Genomic DNA, 10,194 nt, shown 5'->3' with positions numbered 1-10,194 from the left:
CCAAGAGGCCCCCCTTCTCGCACCATCTGGACCAGGCTGTCGCCTCCATTTCTCTTCTGTAAAGTGGCAAAAATACTCCCCTCCCTCCTCCCAGGGGGCAGCAGCTCACCAGGAAGGGAAGCTATTCTCTTCCCAAATGAAGGTGGCCGCGTGGTGCCTGGGAAAGGAGGGTCTGCATTAGAAGGGGGACAGGCAGGTCTGCAGAGGTCGCTGGGGCTTTAGAGATACTCCTTACAGCCTAATAAAAATCGCTTCCATGACAACCACCAAACTATCACTGCTGGAACCACAGAGCAGGATGGAGCATCTCTGATTAAAAAATTGATGCGTGGCAGGTGTGTTTGGGTTACAATTGAGGGGAACTTAGATTTCTAAAGAAATCTATAAACTATAATAACAAAGCATAACTAGATCACAGTGTAAGATGAACTAATTCTTAGCACCATCCCAATTCTATTCCAATTCTATCCCAGATATATCCCATCTTTATATACAAGCCATCTTTTTTAGTTCTCCCTTTTTCCATCTTTACTGAAGTATTTGGAAATGAATACAGGCAAAACTATATAAATAGATATTTCTTGTGAGCTCTCTGTGTCACTTAAGAAAATGTCAAACTAAAAACACCTACCTTGTGCCATTTATATATGGCATTATAGTGTATTATGCAAACTACTAGGGGTTTTTTTTCCTTGTGGAAATTAAAGTGTGAAAATAGTCCTTCAACCACATATATAGGAGCCGAGCAAAATCTTTCTACCTATTTTAGGAGGCTTTCCTGCAAGTTGAAATCATGCTCATGAACACAGGAAACAAGATCTTTGCAGGACTGGTTTCAGAAACAGAAGATGATATATGGTGCTTGTGCCTTAGAGGCAGCTGGGGGCTGGGATTCGGGAAACCTACTAGATTCTTCTCGGTGTTACTCACATCTCCTTGTCACAAGCATTTTCCGTATCTTTGGCCTCTAAGATAAAGAGGCCATATATTTATTTTATTATCTCTGAAACAGCACTCAGAGGACAGTGACAAGGAAATATTACCCAGCCTCGTTACGAGGACACAAAAGCAGCGAGGATGCTGTGCAGAGAGCACAGAGCAAACCACACCCATCGCGGTTTGACCACCCCAGGAGATGTGGAAACAAGAACTCCTGGGGGAGCAGGACGGCAGGTGAAGGCGGGCGTCACGTCATTAAGCCAGTTCTATTGTTTAATCTCATACTTTGCCTAACAAGCACATGAAGGGAATGCAAGATTCTAAAACACCTCATTCCTGTGAAATCCAGGGAAATCAGAGCGGCGTGGGTTTGGCCTCTTGTCAAGCGTTGGCTCAAACCTCTCCTTCTCGGCGAGAGCCACCCTGACGGCTCCCTCCCTATTTCCCCCCATTTTAAATGTCTCTGAATTAACAAAGAAGGTACCATCCTTCAAGAGTTAGACCTGGCAGGATGCACTAACTCACTGGTTCCCTGGGACACTTTGCAGCAGTTCTCTCTCCCGCCAGTGCTCTGTCCCCCCTTTCACAACGGGGCACGTCCCTACCACTGACCTCAGCAATCCATCAGACAAGAGGAATCGTATGCCGACAGGACAACAAAAAAAATATGGAAGCATAAAATACCTTGGACTCCCCTTCTTAAAAAAAAAAAAAGTTCCCTTCCTTACCCTTCTCCATATTTTCCCCAGCACTTAACTCAATCTACAGATAATTTATTTATACGTTCACTGTTCACCTGTCTCCATGAGGCATTAGACTCTCCATGAGGGCAGGGGTTATGTGTGTGTGTCTGCTTTTCTCATAATGGATCCCAGAGCCTGGGACAGTGCCTGGCACAGAGTAGGCACTCAGTAAGTACCTGCTGAATGCATAAGTGAACAGGGCTGCTGTGAATCTGATCACGCCCACCTTTCAAACACTTCAGGGAGTGGTCCCAACTTTATGAGGATGTTCCAAAGCCCTTCAAGCTCTAAGCCTACCTGCCTGCATAGCCCGCTCCTCACACCCTTTCACCGCAGGCTTTGCACACCCCACGCCTTCCTACAGAGCTCAGCTGCACCTGGAACTCCCCCCCCCACCCCGGTGCCCTGCCTCCTGACCTAAGACTCATCCTTCAAATCCCCGTCCACGCCTGACCTCCAGGGCCCCCCTGCCGGGTCCCGTAACACCTCCACACGCAGTTCCAGGACCCAGGCCCACCGTCCGCGCATTCCTGGCCCTAAGCGAACAGCAGGCTCTCGATACGGACGTGTGTTCAATTAACAGTAACAGTTGCTCAGTAAATGTCTGCCGATTCAACGCTCTGAGCAGGAAGATGCAGACAGAGGAGGAGAAGAACAGCTGAAAATCTGGCATTCTCCAGACAAGGAAAGGTGAGGGGCTGCTAGGAGTAGCTTCCATTCATGTTTGTATTAAACACGTATTTTCTCTAAACTACTTAGGAGGAAGTTGCCTGAATCACGCACATTTACGGCTAAGTCCCTTAGACTGAGTACTGAAGACACATGATCCATTTACACTGTCGGGTGGTTTCCTGACAACAGAGACAGACGCCCCTGCAGAACCACAGGACGGTCACCCCATTCAAGAAGTCGGCCTTGACGCAGGCTTTCTAGCTAATCCGCCATCCATACTCCATCTGGTCTCCATGCAACGACATCCTTTGTGGACCTTCCCTCGAGCACAGACTAGTCCAGGGTCACACACCGTGTTTAGGCGTCGCGTCCCCTTCATTCCCTCTTACCTGGACCCAGTCCTCAGACTTTCTTCGTCTTGCGTGACGCTGAATTTTTGAAGAACACAGGCCTGTTTTCTTTTGTTTTATAGGAAGAATCTGAGGTTGGCTTGGTGTTTCTGCATAATTAGGTGAAGGTTACGTGTCCCTGACTGGATCCTACACACTCGTGTCCCATCTCAGGTGTCACAGCCGGATCCCAGGACAACTGTCTGCCTGGTTGGGGACGGGGACCACCAGCCTCTCCTCGTCCGTCCAGCCAACGCCACCGGCAGGACAAGCAAACTGACAGCTCTGACCAAACTCCCTGCACTGCCCTTTCATTCCTGCATGAATCTTGACCTGCTCACCTTTGAAACCAGCTGTAACTCACATTTAAGTAGATGATCTTAATTATTTAAACGAGCAAACTGTAATGTAAGTTGGAAAAAGTATAGAAAGAAACCAAAATATTTACACAAATTCCACTTTAAAACGTGTAAATAAACTCCTGAGAAATACATCAAGACCCTACAAAGTGTAAGACTAGACCCACATACCTAGCAAGTGTGACCACCCACACCTAGCAGAGCGGGATGAGACACACAGGACCTGAAGTGTATGCAGGCCCACACCCAGCGCGTCCCCAGCACAGGTGTGACGGGAACTGGAAAGGGACGTAAGAGCCTGGGTGGACCTCGGATCCTGGACTTGGCGGTGGGGAAGAAGCAGCCTTGCCCAAAGGCCCGGTGTCTCAGACTTTCTTAGACAATCCCTCCAGCCACCCTGGACCTGGCACACAGTAGGTGCTCAACACTGAGCGCCGTCCCCTCCCTCACTCAGCAGCTCTGCACCTAGCACATCACCCCACCACACTGTCCCAAGGCGTCTCGAGGACGTGGGACTGATAATACTGCCTCTCTGGGGTGGTCATGAGGTCTGCAGAGCTTCACCCCAGTAAAGGTTTTAGAACCTGGCGGGGCAGAGAGAAGCACTCCATGAAATGCTGGAGGTGAATGTGATGGGTGGGCAGGTCTGCGTCCTGAGAGCCGTGGGGAAATGGTGGTGGACCAGTGGGAGGCAAGGAGGGGGTCTCCAGGGAAGGGGCACAGGTCCGGGAGGGGACGGCATGCACACCTCCTCTGCAGGCCCTCCAGGTCTGTTTCCCTCGGGACGAAGCCCAAACTCCCAGCACCGCACCCAGGCACAGGGGCCCCTACCTGCAGGCCCACACGCCGTGCTATTCCCCGACAGGCCAGCGCTTCCAAATCCCTGTGTTTCTCCAGAAGGGCTCCCTCCTCTGGGGTCTGGCAAACTCACCTGCAGATCCTAACTCCAGTGTCATCTTGTCCCTAGAGAGAAAGCCGGCCCCGCTCCCAGCCTGCTGTGTCCACAGCTCCACAGCCACAGGCCTGCAGTTTCCACTATGTAACTCTCTCTCTGCCCGAAAGCTCCCCAAGGACCGAGGCAGGGCGCCTGCATCTTCACACGCCCGGCACTTGGCACGTGTGGACACTGTGGTGTCTTTTAATTGTCAGAGCCACACGGATTTACAGCCATTCTTGGAAAACAGCAGATAAGCGGGAATCAGAATCCCCTGCTTTCCAACACGAGGAAATGAGCGTCACGCCTCTGACCCCTCCTCTCCGTCCTCACATCCCAGCCCCTCTGACATCATCGTGGGCTCTAGTTACAAAGGCCACAGTACTTCCTTTCAATTTCCTTCACCTTTCTTCCTATTAAAAGTATTTTTGGAAAATATACCTGAGGCACACTGGGTTTATTTCTCTGTGGTGCTTTAAGAAATATTCTTTTTCTCCAGAGCCCCCGTCAATCAATCTAGCTGTTTTAATGTCACTGTAACAGGTCATCTGGCTCCGGCACATGAAAGGCAGCCTCCCAAGGTAACTGGGATGAATCAGACAGCGTCTAATTGATGAACATAACAAGGCAGTTCAGAGTCAATCCATCCTCAGGTAGAAAACAACAGGCCTGCTGGCAAAAGGCACTTCCCCGGCTCCCAAGGGAGCGGCCTGGCTCCAACGCGGGTCAAGTCTTCCACCAATGAACCAGTCCCTGCTTTGAGAATTATTAACATAGAAGACTTGCTAACACTTAAACCTGACTGTTGCATCTCCAGGCTGCTGGAAGATGACGACAAACACCGCCTGACTGCTGTGCGATGTGGTGTGGACTTGACATCACCAGCCTGCAAACGTCAGTTCCAAAGTAGTTACACCTCACACTGAACTTCACAGTCTCAACCCGGTTACTAAAGCGTGGGTGTCAGACCCCACACGCCCTCACACTTAGGGTGCTGATGCTTGATCTCAGTTCATTACCGTCTGCCACCAACACTTGGGCTTTACAGCCAAAGAGAGGTAGGTGATATTAACATTCTGACTGCGGGTATGATATAAACACAATGCTTATTAACTACTTACTGACATTTTACAGAGGCTTGCACCCTAAAATGTTCATTTTAATATACGAATGCAATTCTAAGCACTTATTAAATTAACCTTAACTTCTCTGGAAGGTAACAGATACCCTCTCCGGAAGGTAACTGCACCATAAATGCAGTTGCTATAAAACTGAATTTGATGTAACAAATGAGAGTAGCTGCATTCAGTTACTTTCATTGGACTCAAAGAGTCATGGCTTCTGTTAATTGGACCATTTAAGGCATTGGCAGCCTCCTAATGACATGTTTTCCAACATTCAAATATTTGAATCAACCCATAAAGTGAACTGAGCCAATCAAATAAGGCAGACTACAGCCCAAATACGGTTCAAGCGTGCTAATCAGTTAAAATGCACCCATATGATTTCTTTGCCATTTTCTTGGAAACGGGCATTTTCATAAGTGTGATTTAAAGTTCTGCTAAATCAAGATTAAATCTTTCATTCTGTGCTCAGTGGAAATCTAGATGTAAGAAGCAAACAGCTTCACTCTTCAATTTTTTTAGAACTCTGTTAGGGTGTCTATATTAGCTTAAATTAGAAATTCATGCCCACTGAGGCAAGTCTGATGACAGAAATCCTGGTGGGGGGTAAATAGGAAACAAAAGAGGGGAACCAGGTTTCACTGACAGAGACCCTGAGAGCTTCAGCAGAGGCAGGATTCCAACCAAGGAAGTCAGAGTCCAGAACGCTTACTCTTAAGGCCTGGGCTTTCCCTGGGTGGGAGCCACTGGTTTACCAGGAAAAAAAAAATCTGTTATCATAATATGTAGATAAGATTCACCCACTGGCATCCAGTTAGATCCAGAGAAAGTTCGTCTTTTTACTCATTAAAGAATCCACAATGATAATCCCACGCAAATACAGGAGCAGGTCTGTCCTCTACTACACATTATACGGGATTCTATTTGACATCAACAACACTTTTCTGGGAGTTCGGGGGGTTCTGAACACAGGCCACCCATTCTCCTTGCTTGGCCCTGCGGTGAACCTTTCTCTGCTCCAAAAAAACAAAAACAAAAACCTTCCTGCATGAACATCATCTCGCACATCTCCCCTTGCCTCTCATTTGGTGAGTGTGCTAAGCTAGCACACACGGACCAACACCTAAACCCTCCTCCACCTTCCCCGGGGGCCCAGGTCTCTGCTGCTGACGCCACGATCCAGCAGTGTTGCCCCGGGGAACCTGGAGTCCTCCCTGACTTTTCCACTTTCTCACACTCCACGGCCATCTAGACGCACCCGTGTTCCTTCCCATTGTTTTCCTTCCCATTTCACCGAATCAAGATGCCAAGAATCGTAAGACACGTGGTCATGACCTGTGTCGCTAATAAAGAAATCAACCTGCCCTTTAAACCATGTCATGGTGCTTCCTTATTACCTAGAAGTTCTTTCTTCTATCTATACTTCCTGAAAAAGGCCTTTTGGAACTACTTAGACATAGATATTTATCAATATCACACCTGTGCAAAAAGGAAGGGGAGACAGTTCATAAATAAATGACTTGCATCCTCCCAAGGTTTTACATCTTGAGTCTGGCTCTTCTGAACTATTCCCACCTCAAAGCCACCTGTGCTTTTCCACGGGACAGAAAGAGGGCTCCTCCATTATCCCTGGAATTCTCTTCCGAGCTGCTCTGCACATCCTGAGGCTGGTGCTTTCTTGCCTGGAGCACGGGAGGCAACCCTCTGCACCAGTCTCAGCAACAAAACGCAAACAAGCGTGGTGGGCTGCCCCTGGCCACAAAGCCCTCCCCCGATGCACAGGCAGTATGAAAAGTGAATACACGGCCGCACTTCTCCACCGAGGGAGAGCCTATTTCTCCACCTCCTGGGACCCTGAGACCAGTTGGAGGAAAACAGAGGTGCCGGCCACCAGCACCAGCTTCCAGACGTGGTGATATGGCCTTACACAACCCAGCCCAGCGGATCCTCCAGCTAGATGCAGCTGCATAAGTAACCCGGGGAACTGGCCCAAGCCACCCAGCCAACCCACAGAACCTAGAGAAATAACAAATCATTGTTGTTTTACACCCCTAGGTTTGAGGATGGCTCTTTTTTTTTTAATTTTATTTATTTTTGGTTGCGTTGGGTCTTCATTGTTGCACGCAGGCTTTCTCTAGCTGCGGCGATCAGGGGCTTCTCTTGTTGCGGAGCACAGGCTATAGGCACGCAGGCTCAGTAGTTGTGGCTCCCAGGCTCTACAGCGCAGGCTCAGTAGTTGTGGCACATGGGCTTAGTTGCTCCATGGCACGTGGGATCTTCCCGGACCAGGGCTCGAACCCATGTCCCCTGCATCGGCAGGTGGATTATTATTTTTTTTTTTTTGAGGTACGCGGGCCTCTCACTGTCATGGCCTCTCCTGTTGTGGAGCACAGGCTCCGGACGCGCAGGCTCAGCGGCCATGGCTCACGGGCCCAGCCGCTCCGCGGCACGTGGGATCTTCCTGGCCCGGGGCACGAACCCGGGTCCCCTGCATCGGCAGGCGGACTCTCAACCACTGCACCACCAGGGAAGTCCCCAGGATGGCTCTTTACACAGTAACAGGTTACTGAAGCTGATAGCTCCGCTATGTGTGGGTATCTCCCTTTCCTGGGTCCATAAAAGAATTGGCTGTTCTTCTGCAAAAACATATGGAATTGAAGGAGAATATACCCCACTAATAACAAATAACAGCACATCTTTCTATTTCTATCTTTATGAATTTCCATACGTATATAATAACTTTCGTTTCAGTTCCTAATCACAGCAAAATCCTTTCGAGGACATTTACACAGCAAGTAAGCTCACCATGTGCAGTGTCAGCCAGGCACCTCCTCAACTGGAGAGACAGTAACGTGAGCAGCTGTGGCCAAGTTCACCGTGACGACAGATGAACCTGCAGCACAACAGCCAAGGTGCCATCAGCCTAAGATGTGCCCGTACTTCAGAGCCTCAAAGATGGGGAAAATGCCTGTCACAGAATCAGTGACACGCAGCAGCTCTTGAACCCAATTGCGCCCCACCTGCCCCTCGCTGGGAGCGTTGCAGTGGCCTCAGGACGGGCCTCTCCTCCGCTATTGCTATTCTGGCTCCGTTTTCAGTCCGTACATTTTATTCCATCACTAGCAGTGAGTCTCAAGTGCGTATCTGTTCATTTCACTCCCTTGCTGAGGTCAGGATCCCTACGAATACAAGTGTCTCACCTGCCCTTCCAGCCCTCATGACGGTCCCAGCCTGCCTTCCCAGGCTGCCACCTGCATCCCACTTTCCCATCTCAGGTACTGTGGTTTTCCTGACTCTTCACACAGTGCTGATGGAGAGATACAGGTGCGCCTGAAAGTTGGGCAGTTTAATAGCAGAGGGATTGCTGCCCTACTGGAATTATGCAAGCAGGAGGGGTTGATGCCGGTGGAATCCAGGATGACGTGTGGGCTTGGGCTGAGCCAGGGAACAGATTCCATTTTCCCGGTGAGGACTGTTACAGTCACTGTGTCCTGTTCACTGGCACGTCTGCCTTCGCCACTCGCAGAAACTCACACTCAGCTCATCGCTGTACCTCCAGCACATGAAGGTTTCCTGGACCACCAGACACATCAACGGATGCCTCCATTCAAGTCTGATAGTCTGCAGGTCAAAAGCTCTGTGTGTATTTGTGTTCCGTTCATAGAAGAGTCAGGACAGAGTCTCTGCTTTATACTGTCAGTACATTTAAGAAAACACTTGCAGATTTAGACCATGTGATCCTGCAGTCCCACTCCTGGGCATATATCCAGACAAAACTCTAATCCAAAAAGATACATTCAGTGGTATACACAACAGCCAAGACAAGGAAGCAAACTAAGTGTCCATTGATGGACAGGTGAATGGATAAAGAAGATGTGGTACGTATATACAATGGAATACTACTCAGCCATAAAAAAGAATGAAATACTGCCATTTGCAGCAACACGGGTGGACCTAGAGATTATCATACTAGGCAAAGTAAGTCAGAAAGAGAAAGACAAGTATCATATGATATTATTTATATGTGGAATCTAAAAAATGATACAAATCAATGTATTTACAAAACAGAAATAGGCCCACAGACACAGAAGACAAATTTATGGTTACCAAAGAGGATAGTGAGTGGGCAGCGGAGATAAATTAGGGGTTTGGGACTAACACATACACACTGCTATATACATGATAGGTACACAACAAGGACCTGCTGTGCAGCACAGGGAATTATACTCAATATCTTGTAATAACCTATAATGGAAAATAATCTGAAAAAGAATATACATGTCCACATATATGTATAACTGAATCACTTTGCTATATACATGAAAGCAACACAACACTGTAAATCAACTATACTTCAATTTTAACAATGTTTTAAAAAACGACTTATTTTTTAAAAGAAAACTCAGCACTCGATCTTACAGAGAGCTGCTACTCTGCCCACCTAACAGCCTTAGAATGGGAAGATGACCAAGGGTCCACGACAGCCCCTCACGTGCTGCAGGGCAATGTCCCCCTCGAGGGGCAGTCCTGGGTTTCCAGGTTGATTTTTAAATTTCCTCCCCCCACTTTCCAAAAGGATACTGAGGTAGTTCACGCAGAAAACAGATGAAAGTCTAATAAGTTAGACGTGGAAAATTGGGAACAAGTAAATAAAGGAACAAATATATTTGTCGTAATATAGTTGCCGTGACTAATCCTAAAATCCAGGCTTCTGCAGCCAAACAAAGGAGCCCGGCCTGTGGAGCAGTTTCCGTTCTCAGCAATGCAGCCCAGTCCTCAAATGGGGCAAGGATTCGTCCAGTGCTCAGTTCTGAGATCCACGAGCCGTACATAAGGGACGACGGACACCGTAAAGCCCTTGACAGGTATCTGAACACCAACCTTTGTTAAGTCAATGCCCTCTGTTTTCTTCTAGGGCTTTCCGTTTTCTAGAACAAATGTGCTTGCTGTACCTGCTATATGCTCTTGTCACACTGACTTCATAGGAGAATCTCAGCGATAGATCTAACCTTCCTAAAATAACACATCTTTACA

This window comes from Leucopleurus acutus (genome assembly GCF_964270905.1).
Source record: "Leucopleurus acutus genome assembly, chromosome: 12".
Taxonomy (NCBI): Eukaryota; Metazoa; Chordata; class Mammalia; order Artiodactyla; family Delphinidae; genus Leucopleurus; species Leucopleurus acutus.
This window is presented reverse-complemented; position numbering follows the sequence as displayed.